A 26,271-nucleotide genomic window follows, 5' to 3' on the forward strand; every position below is an offset into this window, starting at 1 on the left:
CCACTGGCGAGCAAGAAGTGCATTGGCAGAATGCGTGTGCACTTGAGAGCATCAGGGCCAGCTCAGTGCGTTTGAGTTTGGTCATTAATGGGTGCTGGGGACCTCACAGTGAGGAGACCCCCACCTCAAAGGCAGCAGTGGCAGGGTGCCTGCACCCCGCGGACCAAGCGAGCACAGGAGCTGTGCCAGCACGGGTGCGGTGAGCACCCAGCCTGGCCAGCACCGCTCTGGGAGCTGAACAAGACATGGGTATCCAAGACGCATCTGCGCCGCTCACACCAGAAACACCCCGCAGGGCTGGGTCCCTGCTGCTTCTGCACCAGTGCAATTAAGGCTCATGTTCCCCCCCGAGCCCCCTGCATGAACCCGCTCCCGAAGGCGACCGCTTTGGAGGAATCGCAGTTACCGCCAGGGAGGCGGCGGCACCGTCGGAAAGCTGCTGCGGTCCATACACGGCGGCTATTGACAGATGTCTGAGAGGATGGCGAATAATCCCGTCTTCCTCCGGGAGGATTCGGGTCGCCCTCGCCCTCGCCGGGGGTTTATCCATTGTCTGGATCTGCCGGCGGTTGTTATTTTTGGTCAGCGTAGCATTTTGCTTGGCTTCACTGGCAGGAGGGAAATCGGAGGAAGAAGAGAAATGGGAGGAAGGCTGCTTGGCCAGGGTTGGGGACGGAGGGAATAAGACCGGCATGGTTTTTGGAGGGGGCAGCAGCCCTCAGAGAGCCCAGGTCAGCCCCTCGCAGCCCCACAGCCTCGCTGAGCACTGCCAAAGATTGCTGCAGCAATGGGGTCCATGGCCCAGGCATCACAGCCCACCTTGGTGCCTGGGGGAATCGCTCCCAGTAACCCCAGTGGATTGGAGAGGCTTGAGAGGTTTTGGGGGGCAGGTCTGACTGCCCAGCTGCCAGCACCCCTCGCTGGGGTCATATCCACCAGCAGAAAAAAGGGCAGAGGCACTCGGGCAGGGACGGGCAAGCCCAGCCTGCTGCCAGCACCACCCCAGGCCCTGCGTGCAGCCCTGCACACACCTCGTGTCCATCCTGGTGGGACAAAAGTGGCTGAGGAGCCTTCCCCAATCTGCCCTGTCCCCCTCCAGTGCATGGACCTCCATCCCTCATGTTTCATCCCAGCATCCCTGGTGATGGGCTGCCTGATGCCGTGGGACGGTGCTCCCAGGGCTGCCGGACCTGCACCCATCCCTGCAATCCAGGTACAATAGGAGGTGCAGGCAGCGCCGGGTACGAGGGGTCCAGCAGCTCCCAGGGGGAAGAGACACGGCCAAGCCCCAAGACTTTGTGCTCCTCCTCATCTACTCAGGGAGCATCCCTGCTCATCAGCCAGGCCGGGCTCACCACCCTTCTATGCATCACCTTTCCACCACCACCTGGTCTGCCTATGAAGCACGAAGACAATAAAAAGCTGCCTCCCCACTCAGTGGGCTCTCACTCCTGCAAGAGATGGAGGGCACACCGCACAAAATCGCCTCTCTAGAGCTTTCCCCGCACTCGGTGCCGCTTGTCATTCAAGCAAGCCCCGTGGCCTTTAAGCTGCCAAGGTACCAGAGCTCCTCCGGAATCAGAGTTCGCTCGGCTCCTGCCCTGGAGCAAGGAATCTGAAACGCTGCCACTGGAAACGAAACAGAGCATCCGTCATTTTACTTGCCAGGAATATATCCAGCCCCCAAAAAAAGAAATACTGCCTGCTAAAGAGCCAGCAACAAAAGCGCTCGATTTCACCAGTGAAGCAGAGCCCGGCATTGGGCATTTCCACCTGGGTCCTGATTCTCTGCCGAATTCAAGATTCCCTGAAATAAAATGAGCAGCGGAGTTGGGTCAGGGCTGGAGGGGCCGGGGGAGGGCAGCGGGTCAGGCCGGGACCAGCGGACCCTGCCCAGGATGCTACAAGGAAAATCCACAGGCTGGGAAAGAAGGGAGGCAGGTGGCAGAGCAGGGCTGGAGGGGCGAAAGCCAAACCCCGCTGCCCCAGGAACCACCCACGCTGCCCGCAGGCCACCCCCGGGCGGGTCATCACCCCCCAGGGCAGGTTGTCACCCCCCCAGACGGGTTGTCACCCCCGGCCATTCCCAGCCGCATCCCCAGGAAAGGCGCAGCGTGTTCCCAGCCAGCCCAGCCCCCAGCCCAGGCTCGCCAACCCAAATATCTGCAAGAGGCGCTCCCCTCCATGGGAACGGCGGCTCGACACAGAGTTCACATGCCCCAGCAATGCCTGATTAAACTCCCAAACTCCACGGGAATACCCCTGAGGCTGTCTGAAGATAAGCTAGGAGCGAGACTGCTCTCAGGAAATGCAGGAACTGGGAAAGAGCAATCACTTCTTTCCTTTTAAATCCAGAATAATACACAGCAAACCACAGCGCGCTCTGGCTCGGACGGAAGTGCTCGCCCGAGATCGCTGCCGTGCGCCCCGGGACCTTCCTGCTCCCCACACGGCCGGGAGGCCACGGGTGACCCCGGCACCGAGCAGATCCTGCCAGAGGTGGGGATGGAAACCAGAGAGCCAGGGACAGCTCAGGGCAGCCTTGTCGGGCTCTGCACACCGGGCTGGGAGACGCTGAGTACGAGAACAGTGCTGGAGACCTGGGCAGAGGGACAGCTGCCACTGCAAGGCCAGCGGGTACCAGAGGATGGGGACACTTGCTGCCAACACCTCCAGGACCTGTGATGCTCTGCAGGTGCTCTGTCACTTCAGTTCACCATGGGGAACACCACAGACACTGGTTCCACCAGTTCTTAGTTTCCTGCGACCCTCACTGCCCTTCTCCCTTTTGTCTTCCCCTGACATGTAGTCATAGCACTAGACACAGATCTCCTGAGCTGTCCACACACTTGAGGGCAAGGGCAGCCAAGGAAACCATGTTGGTGCAGTGTCCAATGCAATGGCCGAGCTGGAGCATCCCAGGATAAAGAGATGATGCTTCTCCCTTTCGTACTGGGGGAAGCCTGGGGAGCAGCCAGCTCCTTGTCCTCCAGGACAGTGGAGCCAGGGAGGGTTTGCACCATGTCCAGTGATCAGGGAGCCCCAATGTTGGGGTACCCCAGGGTGAGCGAGCCCCATCCTGGATGCCAGGGCTTCAACGGTGACCAACTGTGATGTTGCAAGTGAGAAGTTCTACCTTCAACCAGGGCCACAGCCAGGAAGGAACCCTGCACCGAACACACGCCGTGCTCTTGGCCCCTGAGGCCAGAGAAGCGCAGGCAGCGCTCCCACCCCACAACAAGCTCTCCTTCGGAGAAGACGTCCAACAGCTCTCTTGGTTCTTGATGCTCCTTCAAGGACCAGCCCAAGAGGAAGGGTGGCTGCCTTCCCTGCAGAAGGATGGAAGAACAGCAGTCCTGGGCAAGCTGACGGGAAGAATCATGAGGAGAATTGTTCCCAGCAAATTGTTGGGACAAGAAGTCCTGCCTTAGGGATGTGGGAGGGCTTGTACCAACAAGGCCCAGCTTCTGTCTTTGATCAGACACCAGTTTGGCTGCAGAAAGCAATTGGACCACTACGAAACATCTAGACTTTCAGTGGATGCATCACACAGCCACACGACCTTTTCATATATGAAGGGAGTTTACAAGAAAGATGGGGACAGAGTTTTGACCAGGGTCTGCTGTGACAGGACAAGAGGCAAAAGTTTTAAACTGAAAGGTTTGGTTGGACATAAGGAAGGAATGTTTCACCATGAGTGTGGTGAGGCACTGGAACAGGCTGCCCAGGGAAGCTGTGGATGCCCCATCCCTGGAAGTGTTCAAGGCCAGGCTGGACAGGGCTTTCAGCAACCTGGTTTGGTGAAGATGTCCCTGCCCATAGCAGGGGGGGCCGACTGGATGACCTTTGAAGGTCCCTTCCAACCCAAACCATTCTCTGATTCTACAGTAATTTAACCACCAGTCTTATCAAAGAAGAAGTGAGAGGGGTGAAGCTGAAGATCTCAAAGAACCACCAGCCACCACCAGCCATGACATGTGTCAGGATGTGGGGGACCCTCAGATGAAAGAGCTGCAGGATACACAGTCAGAAACAGAGGGGTTCGCTTTGCATGAGGCCTCAAGGAGAGCTGTCATGGAATAATCCACCTAACAAGATGTCACAACGTGGAAAAAGATGGGGAAGAGTTGCAAGACTGAGCCTTGATCATGAAAGAAACACCGCGTGGTGGGAGCTTATCACACTGGAGATGGGCTTTGAGGAGACTTGATTACAGGGTGTAAGCATCCTTCTGGACTCACTGGTCCTTCTTGGTTCCAGGCTCTGAGGGTCTACAACTCAAACTACTTAGATATCAATGTTTCTGCGTTCCCTCACTTCCTCACAAGCTGAGGAAGAGGGTGGCAAGCTGGAATGGCAGGGAACAAGCTGGATGTGGTTGTCACAGTCAGCACTTGCCATGTGGTGGGTCACCCCTTCCCCTGCCAGCTTCCGCTGCGTTCAGAGCCCCCAGCCTCTTGCCAGAGACCTGGTGCTCAATTAGTGACCCCCCTGCAAGATAATCATCTTCCTTCACCCCTGCAGAAGGGTTTGATCCCATGTCCTCCTGAAACCCAACACCCAACACCCACGTCCCCATGTCCAGACAGGTTCTCCTGCCGCAGCACCAGTAAGCCCCGAGAGGGCAGAAATGGGCCCTCCAGAGCACGGGGCACCAACCCGAAGGGCTGACATCCCCACCACCCACGCTCAGCTTCCATGATGGGCATCCTCCTCCACCTGCTGCTTTCTCCAGCCTGTTCCGTCTCCTCCTCCTCCCTCTTCCCCACGCTGACACCACCATGGCACACACTTTGTCCCTGATGACTTGCCCCATGGTGGCAGAGCCCAGGGGAGCCTGGGGAACAAGCAGGGGCAGTGTAACAAGCTGGGCAGGGAGCCCCAGCAGCCTGCATGTCCCAGCAGCAGGATCAGTCTGCAGGTGATGGATCGGGCAGAATGAAACTTGTCCCCACAGCTAGGATGAGCCAACGGCATTTCAATTATTGTCCACAACACGTTCTGTGGTCTTCTGGTGGGTGGTCAGCAAATCTGAGGCGCAGCTGGGAGCAGGGTGGGGGGCAACGTTGCACACTGCCATTCCAAGGGCTTCACATAGACCCATCCTTGAGGTTTTTTTCCTCTTTGGTAGTTTTTCACACATTTGACATAGGGCACACCCAGGTTACGAAGAGAAAAAAATTCCCCAGCACTTCCTGAGCAGGTTCCCCATGACCAGGGTGGCTTCCCCATCCTTGTGTGGACTGGATGCATCCACGTGGCCTCACAGAATCCCAGAATGTCAGGGACTGGAAGGGACCTGGAAAGCTCATCCAGTGCAATCCCCCCATGGAGCAGGAACACCCAGCTGAGGTTCCACAGGAAGGTGTCCAGGCGGGTTTGAATGTCTGCAGAGAAGGAGACTCCACAACCTCCCTGGGCAGCCTGGGCCAGGCTCTGACACCCTCACCATGAAGAAGTTGCTTCTCATATTTAAGTGGAACCTCCTGTGTTCCAGTTTGTACCCATTGCACCTTGTCCTACCATTGGTTGTCACCCAGAAGAGCCTGGCTCCATCCTCCTGACACTCACCCTTTCCATATTGATCCCCATGAATGAGTCACCCCTCAGTCTCCTCTTCTCCAAGCTAAAGCCTCCCTGCACCTTCCTCCTACATGATACGAAGCTGAACCTCAGCATCAGGAGGGAGAACATCATCCTTAAGGATTTTACAGAGGAAGAGGTAACTCTTTACCCCAATGATGAATTTTAATGATGCATCAAAGCCTAAACCCCGCACCAGGGTGCTCCCAGGGCTGCAGTCGTCACCGTTCCCCGCAGCCGAGGGAAGCGGCTGGCACCCACGGGGATTTGGGATGTCATCTCGGGAGGATGGTCACGGACGTCCCCGTGTCCCTGCAGCGGGCAGCACCGCTTCAGCTCAAGGGGTTTAAGCCGAACTAGTGCAAGTCCCTCCTGCAGCCCCCCGAGGCGTAAGGCTCCCTGAGCTCTTAATGGGCTTACGGAGCTGCTGGGACCAGAGCGGCTCCCCCAGCGCCGGGGCTGGGGGGACTTTAAAGGCGCCGCCAGCCGGGAGCCCCCGCGGCACCACCGGCACCGGCCGTCCCTGGCACGGCGGGGCCACCCGCCAGCCCCATCCCGGCCCGGCTACTCCTGACAGCACTGACTGCTCAGCTTGTCCCGTCCCAAACCCCACGCACCCTCCTCCAGGCAGGGTCCACTGCTAGGTCTCAAGGACAAAGGCAGATGCGTGTGTCCCCCCAGATGCCCCAGTCCTACAACAGCTCTAATCCCTCCCACCCTGTGCCACCAGCCCCTGGCATCCCCATGGGGCTGCAGAGACAACAGGGACTGGGGAGGAACGTCCTAGGTAAAAAGTGGGCAGCATGGTGGCTCCTGCCTGCACCAGCATCCCCTGCCTGCACCCACACCCCGTGCCCCACACCTGCACCCCACATTCCACCCTACATCTCACCCCGCTGCATCACCCAGGGCCGTGCCTGAGCCCACGCAGCGGGACCAGGGGGTTCCCAGCATAGGGGCAGGACCGGCTGCAAGTTCCCCTGCCCCAGGGGGCTCAGACCCCTCCCAAATTCAGACTGGGGTGACAGGAGCACCCTGCCAGGTGAGGATGGAGGAGCCAGCACACCATCCCATGCCATCCCTGGGAAATCCTGGTTTTCCAGGCTTGGATCAAGCACAGGGGACCACGAAGGATGGACAGCAGGAGCAGGGTTGTCCCAGAAAAACCCTGCTGGAAAGCAACAGAAAACCCCGTCCCCCAAAACCTGCGCTGCCCAGGCGGCCCCTGACCAGCCCCACACCAGCCCCCTGTGCTCCAGCAGCCACAGCTCTGCCTTCCTGCTTCTGCGTATTCCAGGGGTTTGGACACCAGCGTGTAGATTTGTGCCTTTGGGTATTTTCAGAAGGGAAATACAAAATATGCACACAACTGAGCTCCTGCGATTTCCATATCAGCCGCTGTACATGCACACGGCATGGAAAAATCCTTAGGAAATTTCTGCTAAAAATAAAAAAATAAAGGAAAACCCACAGAAGGCTGAGCTCGCCGGACACAGCACACCAGGAGGGGCTGACAGAGCTGTTACGGTCTATTGGGCCAATAATCCACAAACTAAGACGGATTTATTGTACATGGCAGATCGTAACAGCTCCAAAGAAACCATCACTGTCTCCTGGTGCTTAAAATTCACTTTCTTGGGGGAAAAAAAAGGGCCAAAATATGGCTTTACAAGATAAGATGCGTGGTTGTACCATTCTGTGACAGACAGAAGCCTGTGCAAACACATATATGTGTTTTTTTCTTGATATATAAATAAATAAAATATCTCCTCCTCCAAGGCGAGCGCAAGTGTATTACCCAGCTTGGAGCGTTGTCGTTACCACCGGATTACCCGGCTTGGTTTCACCTCCGTTAGCAAGATGGATTTGCAGGGATGTTGTTTCTGCCCCACTATTACCACCCGAATTGCACGAGGAGATAAATATTAAATGCACTAAAGCCAACTTGAGCATCCATGTGCCTCGCTGGTGTGAGCGGGTTTGGGTCCCACTCTACCTGGAAGGAACAAGCTGCTGAGAAGTGAGATGCCGGAGCAGAGAGCAGGCACTTCCCACCAGCACGACACCATGCTGCCAAACCTGGGCTACAGGGATATTTTAAAAAATATAAAAATAATACTAAGGGCAGAGCCAGAGCTTTCCCTTGCAGCTTTGTGTCTGGGCGGACGCGGAGGAGCAGGACCGGGAGCGGGACCAGCCTGACCCCGGCGGTAATTGCGGCGTCTGTTCGAATCACTGCGAGGCTGGAAATCACGCTGGGCCCGGCTGAGAGCTTACCGGCCGGCTGATCATATCAGACGGGGATCAAAGAGGCTCAGCTAACGGGTTTAGTGTGCGGCTCGTCCCAGCCGGCGCTGCCGCCGAGGGGGGAGGCCGGTTCCCTGCGCCGGGGGGGCTGCGTGCCCAGGCTGCTCAGGAGTGAGTGTCCCTTAGCGGGGCAATGCCCGGGGGATGTCCAGCAAGGCAGCCAGCCCCGAAACCCTCCGGCATCGCGCCTGCACGATGGGTCAAGCAATGCCACGTGGTCTCCCTGCCAGCACCCACCAACCCCCCATGATGCACCCCAAAACCACCCCGGCGGGTGCGAGCGGTGGGATGCTGGAGGTGGTGACCAGGAGAGGAGCTTTGGGCTGTGCTGGGTGACTCAGAGCAACGCCTGCGGGCAGTGATGGGTGCCGGCAGGGAGGGGTGCAGGCAGGGAGGGGTGCAGGCAGGGAGCGGTGCAGGCAGGGAGGGGTGCAGGCAGGGGTTTGCTCGGGGTGCCCCGGCTCCAGCCCCCCGCAGCAGCACAGCCCGGCTGAGGGAGCGATGTGCCGGGACTGGCCGGGCGGCTCCGGGGAAGGAGTGGAGCCGAGTAATTAGAGCAGGAGGCTGTGAGTCAGCAAACGATGCGTAACCTCGCCGAGGCTGACAATGAGGCAAAAGATGGCAGTTTCGACCGAGAGCACCCGCTGAAAGGGCACATTTAGATATGCAAGAAGCAGCAACTCCCAACAATCGCAGGGCTGGCGACCCGCTCTGCAAACCGCGCTGCGCCACAGGCACCCTCCGGCTGCCAAATACTCGACGCCTTTCCCCAAAATCATCGCAAACAGAGATGTGGTCAGTCATAGCCCAAACCCTATAGGAGCAAGGTAGCGGGAACTGCTTCCAAAATAACAGTGACTGGGGGGGAAGACGCCAGGGAGCCCCCGCCCCGGCGCCCCAGAGCTGCCCAGGCAGCAGGTACAGCCGGCTCGGCAGCGACCTTGCTCTAGTGCCCTGGAGACACAAGCAGCCGGTGATGCGATCCTGCCGGCACCGCGGTCGCAATCCCAGATGGATATTACGGGTGAGGTTTGGCTTGGAAGCAAACCCCAGCTACAGGCTCATCCCCTCCATTTCGGGGGGGTCTGCCAGAGCTGCAGGCAGGTAGGGCCCCCGCCGCCCAGCAGCCCTCGGCGAGGAGAGTTTAATTAACCCCGGAAAGCAATCGTTCAACGGCCAGCGCGGGGAATCGATGTGGAAGGGGCAGCTTGCTGCCGAGGGACCATCTGCTCCGGGGGGGGACGGCGGCTTGCTCACCCCCACTCGCCACCCCTCACCCGGCTTGCCGGGAACCGCCATGGGGCAGCTGCTTTGGGGGCCCGATCCTGAGCCCCGGTGGGGTGGAGCTGCCCCCGTCTCCCCTCCAGCTCAGCTCTTGCTTCCCGTAAAGACCCCAGCCCCCGAGCCACGTGATTTCCTACGTGTCGCGGCCCCCCCGGCACAAAGCACTGTCGAGGGCCCCCACCAGAGGGTCCCTCTGGAGTGAGGCAGCTCCTGCATCCTGGATGCAGCTGAAGCATCAGGAAGAGATGCGGTTGAGCATCCCTCTCACCCCGCAGCTATTCTGACCTGTGGGATGAGTTTAGGGCACTCTCAGCCTTGAGGGCACAGGGGGTTTCTGTCTTTTGGGGCACCCCACACACACACACTTACAGCCAGACTCCCAGGAATACTCAGAGGGATGCTCTCGGCACCCAGCATCACCCAGCATACCAGCAGCCCTGTCGTGGGGCACCACGTTCCTTCCCGTCCCTGCCTGCCCTGCCTGTCCAGGCAGCGATGTCCCACAACACCCGGTGGGAGAACAGCCAGACAACCAAACCCCCTGGGCAGGAGGCGGCAGGGAGAGCCCTGGAGGAGCTCTGCTGCAGCAGGGAAACTGAGGCAGGGCTGCACCCACCCCCGTGGTGCCAGCGAAAGGGACCCCCCATCCCGTGGCCACTCCAGTACGAGCGTGCACGGAGGGTGACAGGGAGCACAGAGGTTTTGTTGCATCCAGCAGAAAAGACAGTTGTGTTGCACAGTGTCTGCCCACACTCCAGCGACAGCTTCCGACGTCCTGGCACCCACCCGCACCTTCAAACTCCACAGGCAGCCCTGGGCCCTCCCCCAACCCCGTCCTTCCAAGTTTCTCCTTAATTGCTTTTATTTACACCCAATAAATAAATGGTGCCGGGTGCTCAGGGCGGTGGGGCCAGGTGGGGTGAACCTGCTGCTGAGGGACCCAGCAGCTGCTCCAGGCCACTGGCCTCTGGAATCGGGGGACCCTGGGCGGGTTTGGGATGGGTGTAGAGAGACCCCTGGCCCTTTGCCCCATTGTCAGCCCCGGGAGAGCTTTCGGGGGGCAGCCGGTCGCAGCATCCCAGGGTGAAGCCAACCAGGGGAGGCAAGAGCAGGATTTTGTCCTCCAGGATGGGACTGAGATGGGTGTGCCCAGCATCATCATTCCTCCCTCTCCTACAAGGGCACCTTCTACCACTGTTACATCCCACCTGTCTCCCAGTGCCACCACACCCCAGGAAGCCCATGGGGACATGTCCCCCACTGGCATGTCCCCTGCTGGGGACGCAGAGAGCCCGGCCCCATGGCAGGGAGCACTGGGGATGCAGATGCTGGGCACGGAGCCACAGGCATCCCCCTCCTGGTCAGGACCTGTCCTCCACCCCTTGGGGGACAGGGGCATCCCCAAGGAGGAGGGCTGCAGCCCACAGAGAGAAAGGCAACACCACGAGGAGCCCGACGGTGCCACCAGAGCAGATGCTGCGGCAGCGGCGGCACAAGGGACAAACCCTGGGACAGGGCACACTTCTGGTGCCAGGAAAGGCCTGGCTCTTGTCCCCTGGCCTCCCCTGGTGCAGCTGCTGCCACCCCAGGTGCAGGCAGGGTGACCGATGGGTCCCCAGGACAGCCAGGACTAGCAGGGTTCAAGGTGACTTGCAAAGCACAAAAAGTGACCTCATGCCCTTGCTTGTCCCAGGGTTGGGAAACACCTTGGGCTCCCCTTCATCTCCTCCTCACGCTGTCCCAGACCCGTAGGCCCCTGGGGAAGGGGACTGTGTGGCTCTGCCCTCTCTGACAGCAGCAGCGGGAGGAGGACGGTGCTCCCTGCACACACACACACCAGCACCACGGCGCGGGTACCAGCCCGACGGGCAGCTCTGCTCCAGGAGAAGGTCCCGCTGGATTCTGTTCCTGGCTGGCGACAGCTGCTGGGATCAGCAGGAGAGCAGGCTCAGGCTCCGCCATGGAGCACCTGCCAGCACACCCCATCGCACCCCAGCTCCCGGGAATACTCAGAGGGATGCTCTCGGCAGCCAGCATCACCCAGCGTACCAGTAGCCCTGTCGTGGGGCACCACGTTCCTTCCCGTCCCTGCCTCCCCTGCCTGTCCAGGCAGCGATGTCCCACAACACCCGGTGGGAGAACAGCCAGACAACCAAACCCCTGGGCAGGAGGCAGCGGGGAGAGCCCTGGAGGAGCTCTGCTGCAGCAGGGAAACTGAGGCAGGGCTGCACCCACCCCCGTGGTGCCAGCGAAAGGACCCAGAGTCAGCTTTTCATGCTGCTCCCCATCCCGTGGCCACCCCATATGAGCAAGTATGGAGGGGGACAGGGTGCAATGAGGGAGCAGGAACCACCCCCCCAGGCACAACCAGCCCCCAGCAGCACAGCACGGGGTGGGAGGCAGGAGCACATCCAGCGCGGTGCCCCACCTCAGCACTCTCAGGCAGGATCCAGCCCCCAGCTGCCTGGTGGTCTTCAGCACCGCCAGATCCAACCCCACAGGCTGTGAAACGCCTGAACGAGTGGTGCCCAGACCTGCCAGCATCACCCTGGTGCTACCAGCATCGCCCTGGTGCACCCAGCTGTGGGGACAGTGCTCAGCCTCCCGAGCCGGGGCTGCTCAACCCCCAAGTCCTCAGTCTCTTGAGCTGGGGCTTGACCCCAGAACCAGCGATCAGCCCCCCAAACAAGGGCTCAACCCCCAAGTCAGGGCTCAGCCCCTCAAGTTGGGGCTGAACCCCCAAGCGGGCGTTCAACCTCCTGAACTGGCACTTGACCCTTGAGCTTGTGCTCAGCCCCTCCAAAATGGTGCTCGACCCCCAAGCCAGTGCTCAGACTGCAAACTGGTGCTCAGCTCTCTAAAATGGGCTGTACCCCCAGCCTGGTGCTCAGCCCCTCAAAATGGTGCTCAGCCTCCCGAACCAGCGCTCGACCCCCCAAACCAGTGCTTGACCCCCAAGCCATTGCTTAGCCTTCCAGAACGATGCTTGAGCCCCAAGCCAGTGCTCAGCCCCTGGAAACAGTGCTCAGCCCCACAATACAATGCTCGAAACCCCAAACTGCTGTTTGACCCCCCAAGCCAGTATTCAGCCCCCCAAAATGGCGTTCAGCCCCCCAAAATGGTGCTTAGCCTCCCAAAATGGTACTTGACACCCAAGCCAGTGCTCAGCCCTCCAAACCGGTGCTCAGCCTCCTGAAACAGGGTCTGACCACCGAGCCAGTGCTCAGCTCCCCAAAAAGGCTCAGTAGCAATGAGGGGATAACACAGTGTGGGGTGTGCAGAGCAGGGACAGCTCCACCGCACCCCCCAGAGCAGCCACGGGCGCAGGGACAGGTCTGGGCTCCCAGGAGGGGAACTGTCCCCAGGGCCAGCCCTGCCCTGCGCCAACAGAGAGAAGGGATGGGGACACCAGGGTCACCACTGCCCAGTCTCCACTGCTCTCCTCGGAGAGACCCACTCCAGTTTCCTCCCAGTACACATACTGGTTGCATCGTCCTTCAGAAAGGCAGGACAGCCCAGGTGGGGGGTCTCCCAATTGGGGTCTCCCCAGTTTCCTTTGCCCTGGTTTCAGCATCTCCCGCTTTCATCACCAAAGTGACATTGGATCACCATGGCAGGGACGGGGGGGACCAGCACCAGCGGGGACCCCCTGTGTCCTGGAGGGGATCCCTATGTCCTGCCTCCCCCCCCCAGCACTTCCCAGGGGAGCATCACCCCTGAGATTGCCAGGAAAGCCACCAAGGGAGGGGGCCCAGACAAATCCCAGGAGTTTTATTGCCTGAATATTCAGCACCAGGTCCCAGTTAACCCCTGGAGGCAGCCGCATGGTGGGACAGTTTGCAGGATGGGGCCTGGGGGGCTTGGGTGGGATGAGAGCAGGTCCCACAGCTATGGGGACAGCTGAGGGCAGGGGGGCTCTCACTCCCCGCTGCCTTCCTGGCTGCCAGGGGTGCTTCCCAGCCTTATCTCTCAAGCTATCAGCCTGTGGGACAAGTTGCTGAAGCCACCACCCTGTGCTGAGCACCAGTTATTTCCAGGATTAGGCTGGCAGCAGTTATCAATATGTCCCCCCCTCAAAAATCCACTCCCCATCACCCGCTGCCGGTTCTGGCCATAACCAGCCACAAGCAGCCTGGCTGCTGGGGACACCCGGGGACCTGCCACAACCCCCCAGGTCCCCCATTCCCCCCAGCTCTGGAATCTGCAGACCCACAGACAGGCCCCACCTCCACCCCCCCAACCCCAACACTAAACGAGCTGCCGTCACTGCCTGAATTCATCCCGTTTTAATCTTCACGGTGCATCAGCATGGGGGGAAAAAAACACCTTTTTTCCCTTTTTTTTTTGGGTCTTAATCTTTACCTGGGGTCATATTTACTAATCCTCTCGCTAATCCCCCAACGCCTTCGCAAAGGAAAAAAGCCCCATCCTCCACCCCACAGATGCGGCGACCGCGGCTGCTCCCGGCAGGAGTGGGGCTGGGGGCACCCAGAGCCCGGCCAGCACCCAGGCCCCCAACGTCACGGGCTCAGCACTCAAGGTGACGCTGTTTTGTCCCAGCAAGGTGGCCCATACGTGTTTTTAAGGCTATTTTATTAAAAGAACTCGAATGTGAGGAGATGGAGAGGGGAGGTGATACGCGGCCACATCGGGCAATGGAAGGAAGGGTCTCAGCTGTGCGTCTCGGCTCAAACGTTTAGGAAATATTTAGGCAAAGGATGAGAAACCACCTCTTAGAAAGGATTCGGTGGAAAAACATCAATTGACGGTTTGCACGGGGTGCGTGGGGACCCCCAGGAGCACATCCTGCCACTGGCCCCAGCCTGCCGGACCGCGGCGGTACCGGGAGCGTGGGCAGCAGTGCTGCCCTTCCCTGCCTCAGTTTCCCCATGTGTAGAGATGACGGCAGGCGCCCTCTCCCAGGGATTCCGTCTCGCAGCCTGTTCTTGATCTGCCTCTGGGTCCTCATCAGTGCTGGGGGGGCATGCCTGAGAATCACCCTGGGGCTCTGCAAGATGGGGGGACAGGGGGTCTGCAGAGATGGGGACAAGGGTCCCTGCAAACCGGGGGGGACACAGGGCTCTGCAGAAGGGGGAACAAGAGGCTCTGCAGACAGCGGCAGGGGCCCCTGCAAAAGGGGGGACAGGGTTTCCTGTAGATGCTGGGGGGGACACAGGGCTCTGAAGATGGAGGGGACAGGGGTCCCTGCAGACAGGGAGCAGGAGGCTCTGCAGAGCAGGAGGACAGGTGGCCCTAAAGGAGAGGCAGGGGTCCCTGCAGAAGGGAGTGACATGAGGAGGGGACACTGGGCACTGCAGAAGGGTCCCTGCACTTGGGGAAGTCAGGGGGGTCTGCAGAAAGAGGGGACAAGGGGGACGGGGGTCCCTACAGGACGGGGTCTCTGCAGACCTGCCCTTCTCAGGGCAACCTCCCGCTGCCGCTGCGCTGCCACCGCAGCAGGGCTGCCCCGGGTCTCAGCTGCAGCGGGGTCTGCATAGAGCCCCCCCAGCACGGTGGGAGGCAGGGGCTGCCCGCAGCCCCGCTCTGGCCCCCGGCCCCCCGACAGCCCTCGTGCCCGCCGGCAGCCACCGAGACAACTAACCGGTTATGGCAGCGCGGCCCTCTCGGCCACGAGACAGCGCACGCTCGGCGGCCGGCACCTCGCCGCGCCAGCCTGGAATTTGCAAGCTGTCCTGATGCATTAAAGCACAAACGCCTGGCGTCCGGCTCCCAGCCCTGCCGGGGCCATGCCGGACCATGCCAGGCCATGGCGTCCCCTCCCTAAGGACGCTGACGCTGGGCCAGCTGTCCCCAAGGGCAGCCGGAGCCACCTTCATCATCTTCATCTCCTACATTCATTTTTCTCCCCCAGCCCCAGCTTTAAATAGCTCCTTCAGCAGAGCGGGGAGACACTGCCAGGCTCCCGCTGCTGCCGCAGCAAAGCAGGGGACACTGGGGACATGGAAAGTGGCGGGTCCCCGCCAGCGCCGGCACTGCGGGCAGGCAGCTCTGGCCGGGCAGAAGTGCAGCAGCACCACTGGCGCAGGGCCACGTCCAGCGACAGCTTAGTGTGCTGATCCGGTGATGTGTACCAGGGTATGCAGGGGATGGGACAGCCAGACAGATGGACAGATTGACAGCGTGTTCTGTGCCCCTCCCAGGGAGGGCTGAGGGGCGCACAGCAACCCGAGGTGGGTGCCACAGCATCTCTGCGGGCACAGCACAAGGACCACCCTAGAGAGCCGGCCAGAGCTGGGCCGCCATGTCCCTGGGGAATGCCCATGACCTGGGGACCCTGGGTTCTCCCACCCCTGCGCTGAGCTGCACTGTGCCCCCAGCCAGGTCCACTTCCCACCACAACCAGCAGCCCCCATCCCACATCCCCCACACAGCACCTCCCTGAGAGCCCTCTGCTCCCAGGGGACTCCCTGGGACCCCCCACCCCAGGCTACCCATCACTTGTTTCCCGGGCTGCCCCTCCAGGCCCCTGGGTGGGCTGTGGGAGGTCGGGCCACCCGCCCAGGTTGCGGGCAGAGGGGACATCCGTTCCCCGGCATGGGCACGCATTCGCCCCTCACCCAGTGACACTCTCAAACCACGGTGGGACCCATCGCCTGCTGACGGCCACCAGCGCAGCCGAGAGCTGACCTGCACCGGGACACGTCCATCCCGCCGCCGGGCAGGACGGCTCCGTGCCGAGCCCAGCTGGCGCGGGGCAAGCGGCAGCGGGATGCCCGTGGGAGGAGGGAACGGCAACAGCCGGCTGGAATAGGAGTGTGAAGAAACGCCTCTTGCGTGCTCTGTCCGGAGCCAGCTAACGAGGCCATATTTGAAATGCTTCGCATACCTCCGGTCATCAGATTAGGGAGATGCAGAAGGTAAAGCAGAGGGCACGGGGAGCTCCCGCAGCCAGCCGTCCTCGGCCGCTCGCTCCCACGGGTGGCAGGAATGGGGGACAGTCCCCGGCCGGCAGCGATGGGTGCTGCATCCACCCCGCTGCGGTGACCCCCCGAACACGCACGGATGCAGGAGAGGAAGATGGGGAAGAACAACCCAGCCTGGCACTCCCGGCCCCGGGTCCAACTGCCCTGCCTGTCCCCAAGCCAGCCCCTCACCTCCCGCTGGCCCAGTCCAGACCTGGACCTGCTGAGTGACCTCTCAACTTATAAAGGAGGTTTACAGGATAGACAGAGGAAGAGTTCCCACCAGGGCATGTAGTGACAGGACAAGGGACACAGTTTTAAACTCAAAGAAGGTCAGGTTGGACATGAGAATGAAATGTTTTACAATGGGGGTGGTAAGGCACTGGGACAGGCTGCCCAGAGGAGTTGTGGGGGCACCATCATTAGGAGTAATCAAGGTCAGGTTGGACGGGGCTTTGAGGAACCTGGTCTAGTGAAATATGTGCCTAGATCTTCTGAGGGAGGGTTGGATTAGATGATCCTTGAAGGTCCCTTGCAACCCAAACCATTCTATGAGGCTATGAAAGGAGGGAAGACCCCACATACCTTCCAAGCAACATCTGCAAGAAGTTTGTTTGCCCTCCCTTGACCTGGACCCAAACACAAAGACAGAGCCCTGCAAAGCAGAGGGCAGAGCATGGGCCTCTCCCTTCATCAGGCTTTGTACCAGCATGGAAGGTCTTAAGCCATTCCCACCACATCAGTGCTCCTTAGGCATGAATGGTCCTCCCTGACCACGCTCCAGGAGAGGCTGGAGAGCCGGAACCTGCCTTCGAGCAGCAAGCGGGTGCAGAGGAGAAGAGGCTGCAGGGCATGGAGGCAGCAGAGCTGAGAGCACCTGGACCTGCAAACACTTGGGACCCTGCAGGCTTGGGATGTTCAAGTGAGAAACTCAGGACTCAGACCTGGACCCCAAACTGCTTCTCTGTCAGCCTCTGAGGGAGACACAGGCACCCAAGTCACAAGGGCAAGTCCCAGCAAAAAGTGAGAACTGATTACCCCAGGACCCCTGGGGACACTAACAGACCACCTGCAGTCTGAGTAGATAGAACTGTGTTGCTCTTTGGACACAGCTGAAGACTCTCATAAGGAAAACTGTGAGAGATGGATGTTGCCCAGATATCCCTACGAAGAGCTGGAGCAGAGGCAGGAACTCAAGGAGGGTTTGCAAAGCCGAAAATGAAACATCGATCAAGCCACAGCCGCAGGCTAGAGCAGGGCTGCCTTCCAACACCAGCAACCACCAGCAAACCAAGGGATGACCAGAGACAGCAGCACCAGAGGACACTGGGGGTGATCATACCCCATCTCATCACACCAGAGCACAAACCCAACCCTCGCTCAAGCTGCGACATCCCCAGGAAGCCAAACAAGTGCTGAGCAAACATATGTCGGGGTCAGTTGGGGTCTCACGGGTGGCAGCACTGGAGTCACCCAGAAGCACCTCGCAGCCTGCGGGACCAGGACAGCACCATTCCCCAGCCATGCCACCACCCAGTGTCTGGTGCCATGAAAGTGACAATCAGACCCTCGGGATGTAGCCCATCTCAGAAGTGACCCAGAAATAACAGGCTACATCTCATCCCATGGTGCAGGTCCCATCCATCATCTCCATTGTGTCCCCGCTGAAGACACATGTCACAGCAGAGCCAGTGACCTAAGCCCTTTTGCAGCTCCCACCTCACTGAGCTGGGAGAGTGAAGATGGAAAAGCGCAAACCAGCATTTTCTTTCTTTGCCACCAGTCTGAGGGCTGAAGCCTACGCACACCTGGGCCACCACGCCATAGGCATCACTCTATGGAGGTGACATGTCCTCATCCTCCCAGCACAAAGGACATTCAAGTTTAGGCAATGGAAGATGCTTTGGTACAAGCAACAGTGTTCGAGTATGAGGACATAGAGCCAGACCCACAAATCCCAAGGGAAGACCAGGGCCTGGGAATCAACCTTCATGAGGTGGACACGGCAGGGTTGTTATTCAGGTCCCTTTTCCATGCCATGACAATGGATGGGTGGAAACCAGAGACACCAAGGCAGCCTCTTGAAAACGTTGCGACCATAAAAATCCTTTTATTCACATAATAACAGGCTGCCACCCATGTGTGGCAAGGGCTGTCATCTCAGATCGTCAGTGCCCTCCACTTGCTTGCAAGCCAGGATGAAGCCACTCCAAAGACGTTATCGACGCACCCCCAGCCCTGCAGTGCCCCAAAAGGAGAGAATACTGGGCACATTTGCACCATCGGTGCTGAGATCTTGATGGACCTAAAAGCTTCTTTCAACCCTGGTTTTCAGGGCAATTGTCCAGGGTGAAACATGCCCTTTGGATGCTCCCAAAGGCGATGGGGCACAGGTCACACTCAGCCCCTCACTGGTGTCTCACCATCCTCCTGGCTGGCTCTCTCTGCAGCTCTCCTAGGGCTCCAACACTGCCGGCATCCCAGGGGACACAGGGCACAGATGGGGACGCAGGCAGCTCCTCGCCCCCGTGCCCTGATGCTCACCTGGCGGGTTCCCCAGCAGGAGTCACAGCCCAGCTCCCCCAGGACAGGTCCCTCTGGCACAGGCCTGATCCTGCCCCGCTCCCCATGGCAGAGCCTCCTCCTCCAGCCACCCCCTCGTTCTCCCCTCCTGCCCATCCTACGCCACTGCCCCCTTCAGCAAAACACAGAGGGGTTTGGGTGGGAAGGGACCTCCAAAGGCCATGAGCAGGGGCATCTTCAACCAGACCAGGTTGCTCAGAGCCCTGTCCAACCTGACCTTGAACACTTGCAGGGATGGGGCATCCACAGCCTCCTTAGACAGCCTGCCCCAGTGCCTCACCACCTTCGTCATAAAACATTCCTTCCTTATGTCCAACCTAAACCTGCTCTCTTTCAGTTTAAAACCTTGGCCTCTTGTCCCATCACTACAGGTCCTAGAGAAAAGTCTCTCTCCATCTTTCTTACAAGCCTCTTTTATATACTGAAAGGTGCAATAAGGTCTCCCTTCTCCTGGCTGAAGAACCCCAGCTCTTCCAGCTTCTCTCCACACCAGAGCTCTTCCAGCCTCGGATCATTTCTGTGGCTCCTCTGGCCCCTCTCCAGCAGGTCCATGTGTGTCCTGTGCTGGGGACCCAGAGCTGGACCAGCACTGCAGGGGGGTCTCACCAGAGCGGAGCACAGAGGGAGCATCCCCTCCTTGACCTGCTGCCCGCACTGCTGGGGATGCAGCCCAGGATGCAATTTGTTTTCTAGGTTGCAAGTGCACATTGCCAGTTCGTGTCCCATCTGTCACCCACCAGTATCCCCCAGTGCTTCTCTGCAGGGCTGCTCCCAACCCACCCTTTGCCCCCACCCAGCTGCAGGGCCCTGGCATTTGTCATGGCTGAACCTCTCACTGTTCCTCCTGCACTATCGTCCTACCCCACACACCAGGTACCACTGGCAGCTCCATCCCATCCACAACCACCACAGCCCGTCCCCATGTCCCCAGCAGGGAAGGGGGCCACTATCTCCCCGGGATGGTGGTTCCCATCCTCCTCCCCAGCCTGGCTGGGCTTCAAGAGGGGACACCCAGCCAGGCAAGGCCTTCCAAGCCCCCTGTCCTGGGCGGTGGGACAACAGGGGGTCCCCCAAGGTGGGAGGGGGGGACCGGCAAGACCCCTCACTCTCCCAGGAGTCAAAGTTGAGTCAGGGGAAAAGGAGGGGAAAAAGAGAAAAAAACCAACCCTTTTGAGTGCAATATTTTAGTTGAGCAACAGAGCATGAGTAAAGGAGGGAGCTTTTCGTGGTCTGGTGAGTTTAAGCTATGAGCTGAAAGTTTAACTATTAATACACTTAATCAAGAGGTTGTTCGTACGGTCGCAGTTTGGGAAAACAAACGTGGCGGCAGGGTGAGGAGAGACAGGGGAGCGACAGCACCCGTTCCCGCCACCCCGGGGAACGTCCCTGCTGGGGGGACAGAGGTGGAGGGTCCGGGACACACCAGGGCCGGGTCCAGCCCCAGCGGAGCCTTGAACAGCCGCTGCAGGAGATGTGGGGGGGCTGGCTGCAAGGGCCAAGCACCCTGAATCCAGCCCTCCTCCAGCCCCTCAGGTAGGAGCTGTGGCAGAAGGGACAATTTTGGGGAGAGGACACCACCCCCAAGCCCTGCAGCATCCTCAGGTCCCAGGCAAGCAGCACCTGCACTTCCAACACCTGCCCATTTCCAGCCTGGATGAGCCCCGGTGACAAGAGGGGCTGGACAAGGGATCCCCAAAACATCGCCCCCCACCTCATGCCCACATAGCATTTCCCCCACCACTTGCCTTTGCCAAGGAGGAGGAAAAGGAGAGACGGGCTGAATTTCGGGGCACGGCGCCCAGAGCCCCTCAGCCCTGCCTGCCCACCCCAGCCGCGGGCAGGAGGTGCAGGCAGGCGCCTGGCAGCGCGGCGCCGGCTGCCCGCATGCCCGCCACAAAGTCCATGTCAAGGACGACTCGGCCGCCTCCTGCCTCCTTCCCAGCGAGGCGGGGTGGGGGAGGCGTGCGCGGAGCCTGGCACAAACACCCCCCAAACCCCTGTCTGCACCCCCCGCTGGCAAACAGGCAAAGTCCCCTCCCTGCCCATGAGGCCACCCAATCCCCGGACAGTGCCGGACAACCACGGTGGGGGGCCGGCACGAACTTCTGAGCGCCACCGGCGGGTCCTTTGTTACTTTGCTTTTGTTGTCACACGCCAGCGCGTCCCCATCCCCATCGTCCCGTCATCATGACCCCCCCACACACACACTCCCCAACACCGGCCTGGAGGTCAGGGCGCAACATATGCCAGCATCATCGGGGTGATGCCGGTACCGGCATCCCGGGTTTGCCAGGCCTTTGCCGGGTATCTGCCAGGAGCCAGGGCCACCACGCACGGTGACACTTTTTGGGTTCGAAGCTTGGCCCACGTGACACCGCGACTGATTTGAATTTGATGCGGTGGCAAGAGCCGCCGGCACCGCCGGGGAGGCGAGAGCTGGCGTCCCTGCCAGGTCTGGATGCTGGGAACTGGGGCTGCTGCTAACGAAGATGGTTCTGCAAAGCTTTTCCAGATAGAAATTTTAAGGAAAACCGGACGGACAGATGGACGGATAAGGGTTTCCATGCCTACAAGCGCTCCCGCTGAGCAGGACCTTTGGGGGGTCACCACATCACTCCCCCCCACTTTCCTGTCCAACCCCTCCTCATCTCAACCCCGCTGCCCTCCCAGGGAGGGGGCTGCAACTCAACTCCCCAGGGAGCAGCAAGCTGATGGGGAGCAAGGGGGGTCCCGTCCCTCCGCAGTCCCAGGTGCGGCCCCGCCACCGGGCGAGGGGGCCGGGGGGGAACGGACAAAGCGGCACAAAGGGGTTGCTGACACAGCAAGGGCCCGTTTCCAGAGAAACAAAACTTCCGCCGGCTCCGGCCCCGCGCCCCAGGTAGCCAGGCTTGTGCATCCCCCATTCCCCAAATCCTGCCTCAACCCCCCCCATCCCCGTGGCACGGCAGCCCTCTCTATCTTCCCCCCCGCCTTTCCCGGGGTCGTTTGCAGGGAGCGGACGGCGGGGGGTAAAGGTTGCCCGGCCGGGGTCAGGGGCGACGGGGCGGCGCACACATGTGATCCGTTATCGCAGGATGTGTGCGCAGCTTTGTTTATGCGTGGGACGCTGAGCGGGGCGGGCGGCGGCGCTTTGGCCCCCCCCCATCCCCATCCCACCCCACCCCCCTTCTCTCCCCAATCAATCATCCCAGCAAAGAATAAACCGACCCAAAGCAAACACGGGCCCGCAAGAAGGACGTCGCCGTTTGCGGGATGTAGCTAAAAGAACCATAGTAATAATAAAAATAAAATAAAGGGGTTGGGGGGGAAACGGCCGTGGAGCCCGTGGGGCCGCGATTCAGCGGAGTTTGGTGCCATAATCCCAGGATCAGGCATCGCTCATAAAACCCACGATGGCTCTGGGGCTGGCAGCACCCGCGTCGGGCGCATATGAGGGATATTCCACAGCGGACGCGGGGATCCGGCTGGACCTCTGGGACTCGGGGTGCGCTGGGTGCCTTCCCCACCGGAGGTGGGGGGGAGCGGGAGATGTGGGAATCCCATTTGACGGCGAAGCCGGGGGGGGGGAATTACTTAGGAAGGGGGAGGGATAATAAAGTTGGGTTAGTTCCTGCACATGGCTGGGCGATGGCGAGCGGCGCCGCTCCCACGGCCACCCCGCTGCCGGCCACCGCCGGAGGAGCCCGACTGCCGCCGGAGCCCGGCGCACGCCGGGGGAAGCGAGAGCTCCCCACGGGGAACCGAGCGCGGAGGGGCCGCTGCGAGCCCCAGGTGCCGGGTGGGGGTGACCCCCCGCCCCCCCACGCGAGAACCGCCGCGGGTGGCAGTGACCGGCCCCGCGCTGCCCGGGGCGCGCCGCCTCCCCCCGGCGCCGCGGCGCTGCCGGAGCGGCCGCCCCCGCCGCCCCCCGGCCCCGCCGCCACCATTGTCACCCGGGAAACCACCGGGCGATGCCGCGGCGGCCCGGGGCGGCGGGGGGGGAGCTCGTCCCCATTCTTCCCCCCGGCTCCCAGCGCATCCCCGCCGGGGTGCGGGGTAGTGGCCAAGGGGACGGGGAGGGGGGGTTCAGCCGCACCGAGAAAAACTTTGCTCGTTACCCCGCCGCCCCCCCCGGGAAGCGGCGGGGCCGCTCGGGCGCCGCGCAGGCAGCACCGGCCGGGCCCCGGCGCGGGCAGGCGGGCAGGCGGCCAGCTCCGCTCCCCGCCGCCGCCGCGGGCAGCCCGGTAACGGCGCCGGGCGGAGCGGGGCGAGTCGTAGCCGCCCCCCGCCAAACTTTTTCTTCTCCCCCCTCCCCTTTCTCCACCACCCCCCCCCACCCCACACACTCCAACTCCGCCGCCTCCGCCCGCCGGAGCGGCCCCGAGGGCCGGCACCTACCGGCGGTCCGGGAGCCGCCGCCGCGGGCAGCACTGCCGGGAGCGGCGGGGGCTGCCCGGGAGCCGGGGGGAAGAAAAGCTGGGGGGGGGGGTTAGCACCTGCCCGACGCCGGGGAGGGGGGGCCCGGGCGAGGGGAGCCGAGGCGGGCACGGTGCCTCGCCGCCGCCGCACACCCACCTCCACATCGCCGCTCGCTCTGGGAGTGCTCAGCCCCGAATCGCTGCACGGCGCTGCCGCCGCTGCCCGCGGCTGCCGGCAAAACCCGGACCGGACCGGACCGCCCCGCGCGCCCAGCCACGCGCGCCGCGCGCGCCCCCCGCCGCCCCACGCGCGCGCCGCCCGCCACACACCCCTCACTCCCACCCCCCATGTCGGGGTGCACCCCCGGGTCACCCGCTGTGCATCCGCATATCACCCTCTGTGCACCCCTCATATCACCCTCTGTGCAACCCCCGTGTCACCCTCTGTGCACCCCTGTGTCACCCGCTATGCACCCCCGGGTCACCCCCTGTGTACCCCCATATCACCCTCTGTGCACCCCCATGTCACCTACTGTGCACCCCTCACATCACCCTCTGTGTATCCCCCGTGTCACTCTCTGTGCACCCCCCATATCACCCTCTGTGTACTCCCTGTGTCACCCTCTGTGCACTCCCCATGTCAGCTGCTGTGCACCCCCCGTGTCACCCACTGTGCCCACCCTGTGCCAGCCAGCCCCACGGTGCCACCATGCTGTGCCCCTTGTGTCCCATTGCTCGCATGGGCGTCACCTCACTGTGCCCCCTATGGGCTGTCCATCCCCCACGGGTGTCACTGTGGGGTTTGTGTGTCCCACCCTCGGTCCTAACCACCCCCATGAGTGTCACCACGGTCTGCTCCGCCGTGTCCCATCCACCCACACGGGTGTCATCCCACTGTGCCATCCCCCCGTGTCCCATCAGCTCTTGTAGGATGTCACTGTGGTGTCGTCCCCCCATGTCCCATCCACCCCCATGAGTCTCACCCTGCTGTGCATCCTACATCCTGTCCACCCCCACAGCATGACGTTGTGGTGTGCCCCGCCGTCCCATCTGTTCCCACGGGTGGCATCCTGCTGTGTACCCCCATGTCCCATCCACCCTCGGGGGTGACACTGTGGTGTGCCCTCCATGTCTCATCCACGCCCACAGGTGTCTCCCTGCTGTGTACCCCCATGTTCCACCTGCCCCCATGGGTGTCACCCCACTGTGCCCCAAATCCACACTCATCCCCAGTAGAGTGTCACCCTGCTGTGCCTCGTCCTTTGCCCCTCCATCCCGAGGGGTGACACCCCTGTGTGTGTCCCCACCATGGGCTGTCCCCTGCTCCTCCAACCCCCATCCACCCATGAAGCTTCACCTCAGCAGGTGGCCCCCATCCCTCTGCGTTCCCCACCACGGGGTGACCCCAGAATGTTCCCTATCCCTCTGTGTCCCCCACCGTGGGATGACCACAGTGTTCCACATCCCTCTGTGTCCCCACTTACGGTGGCTCCCAGCATGTGCCCCGTCCCCCTGTACCTCCATGTCCCCTTTGGGGTGCCCACATGCCCTTGTCCCTCTCATGGGGACCCCAACCTGCCACTGCCATGGGGAGGGCCCTTTCCTGTCCCCAAGGCAGAGCATCCATGAAATCTCCCAAAACAAACAGCAGATAATGATAAGTCACCCAGAGGGAGGGGACAAATCCCCCCGAGCTTTGGCCCCTACAGGGATGAGGGGGAGACGCACTCGCCCCAGAAGTTTTCTGTTCAACTTTTTGGCAGGGTTTTTTTTGGTGCTTGCAGGGACATTTCTTCTTTTCTTCTTCGAAGGGCGGGCACTGAAAAATTGGGAGTTTAAAAAACTCTTCAAACCCCCACTCCTCAGCCAAGAGCAGCTTTCCAGGGACAAACAGCCCAAAAAAAGCCCCACCACCCCCAATTCCTGCAGCCTTTTCAGTTGCCAGCAAAATACCCAAAACCTCCCAAAAGCAGAAACCCTGACAAAAATGAAACTGGGTTTGTGTTGCCGTTGGTTTTTTTTCACAGGAATGCAAAATCGCTTCCCACCCCGCTCCCGCCTCAAAATGAAACAAAAAATGTAAGATGGGCTGGGGGGGACGGACGGGGGGAGAAAGAAAGCAGCACAGATACGTTGTTTGTATTTGATCCGCGTCTCATTAATTGTGCACCTTTTGCACATTTAGTGACTGGGATTTTCAAACATGGGCGCTGTGATGATGCTCTGCCTTCCCAAAGATCTCCCTCCCGGGTGGTAGCAATGGGGTCACTGTGCCGTCCCTCCGGGCACCCCTTGTGCCCTGTCACTGGCTGGCGTTGTCCCCTTAGCTCCCCTGCTTGCCCTCCCATGTGCTCCTTGCCCACCTGCCTACATCATTCAAGTGTCTTGCCACCAAAAACAGGCGTGGGAAGAGCCTGTGGAATACAGGCGTGTGGGATACGGGTGGCAGAGGTGACACAGGAGAAGGGACAGCATCCCCCAGAACTGAACCCCCGCCTGGCCGCGGTGACACTGGTGATGCTGCCCAGCAAACGACACCTTCTCACCTGTGTGGGCTTCACACAGGCTGTTTCTTCTGCCCTTTTTTGCTATTTTTAGGGACCTGAGCGCGCACCGACTCCCAGTGTCCCCGTGAGCTGCAGGGCGCTGATGTCCCTCTTGCAAAGGCACAGCCCGCAGCAGTTGCACCTGGAGTTTGCCACCCACCCAAGGTCCTCTCCCAGCCACAGCAGGATTCCATAGCTCAGCATATTGGAAAACTCCCATGAACGAAAGTTGCCTTTATTGGGGGCTGAAGTCCTTTAACAGAGGAGAAACTGAGGCACAGAGGCAAGCAGGGACTTGCTCACAGTGGTAGTAGCAAAGCTGGGGCTCCAGCTCAGCGGTCCCCAGCAAACCTCTGGGCTCCCCAGCATCCCTGAGCTGGTATCTACTGCCTGGCACCCAGTGCTGCAGTCTTGGAGATGACAGGGTCCCCCAGTGCCTCCAAGCTGGTACATCCACAGGACACGTGGACAAGGGTGTCGTCCTGGGGATGCAGCCCATAAACCTCCATCCCACCACGGGACCCTGTTCCTGTGTCATGATGGGAGTGGGTGGTGACAGGAGTACAGGGATGGAGGGCAAAGGGGACAGGCAAGGGGGACAAGGGTGGAGGATAGATGGGATGGGGATGGAAGATAACAGGGACAGTG

General features: G+C 60.9%; 1 protein-coding gene across 1 annotated transcript in view; it reads right to left on the bottom strand.

The window, feature by feature from the left end:
- The window catches only part of CXXC5 (CXXC finger protein 5), a 37,677-nt gene extending 14,346 nt beyond the window's left edge, over positions 1 to 23,331 (bottom strand). Inside the window, exon 1 of the mRNA XM_065849453.2 lies at positions 23,235 to 23,331. The gene's annotated coding sequence lies outside the window, so the exon portion shown is untranslated. The remainder of the gene's footprint in view (positions 1 to 23,234) is intronic.
- Between the last annotated feature and the right edge of the window lie 2,940 nt (positions 23,332 to 26,271).

Source organism: Patagioenas fasciata, chromosome 14 (assembly GCF_037038585.1).
Source record: "Patagioenas fasciata isolate bPatFas1 chromosome 14, bPatFas1.hap1, whole genome shotgun sequence".
Classification (NCBI taxonomy): domain Eukaryota; kingdom Metazoa; phylum Chordata; class Aves; order Columbiformes; family Columbidae; genus Patagioenas; species Patagioenas fasciata.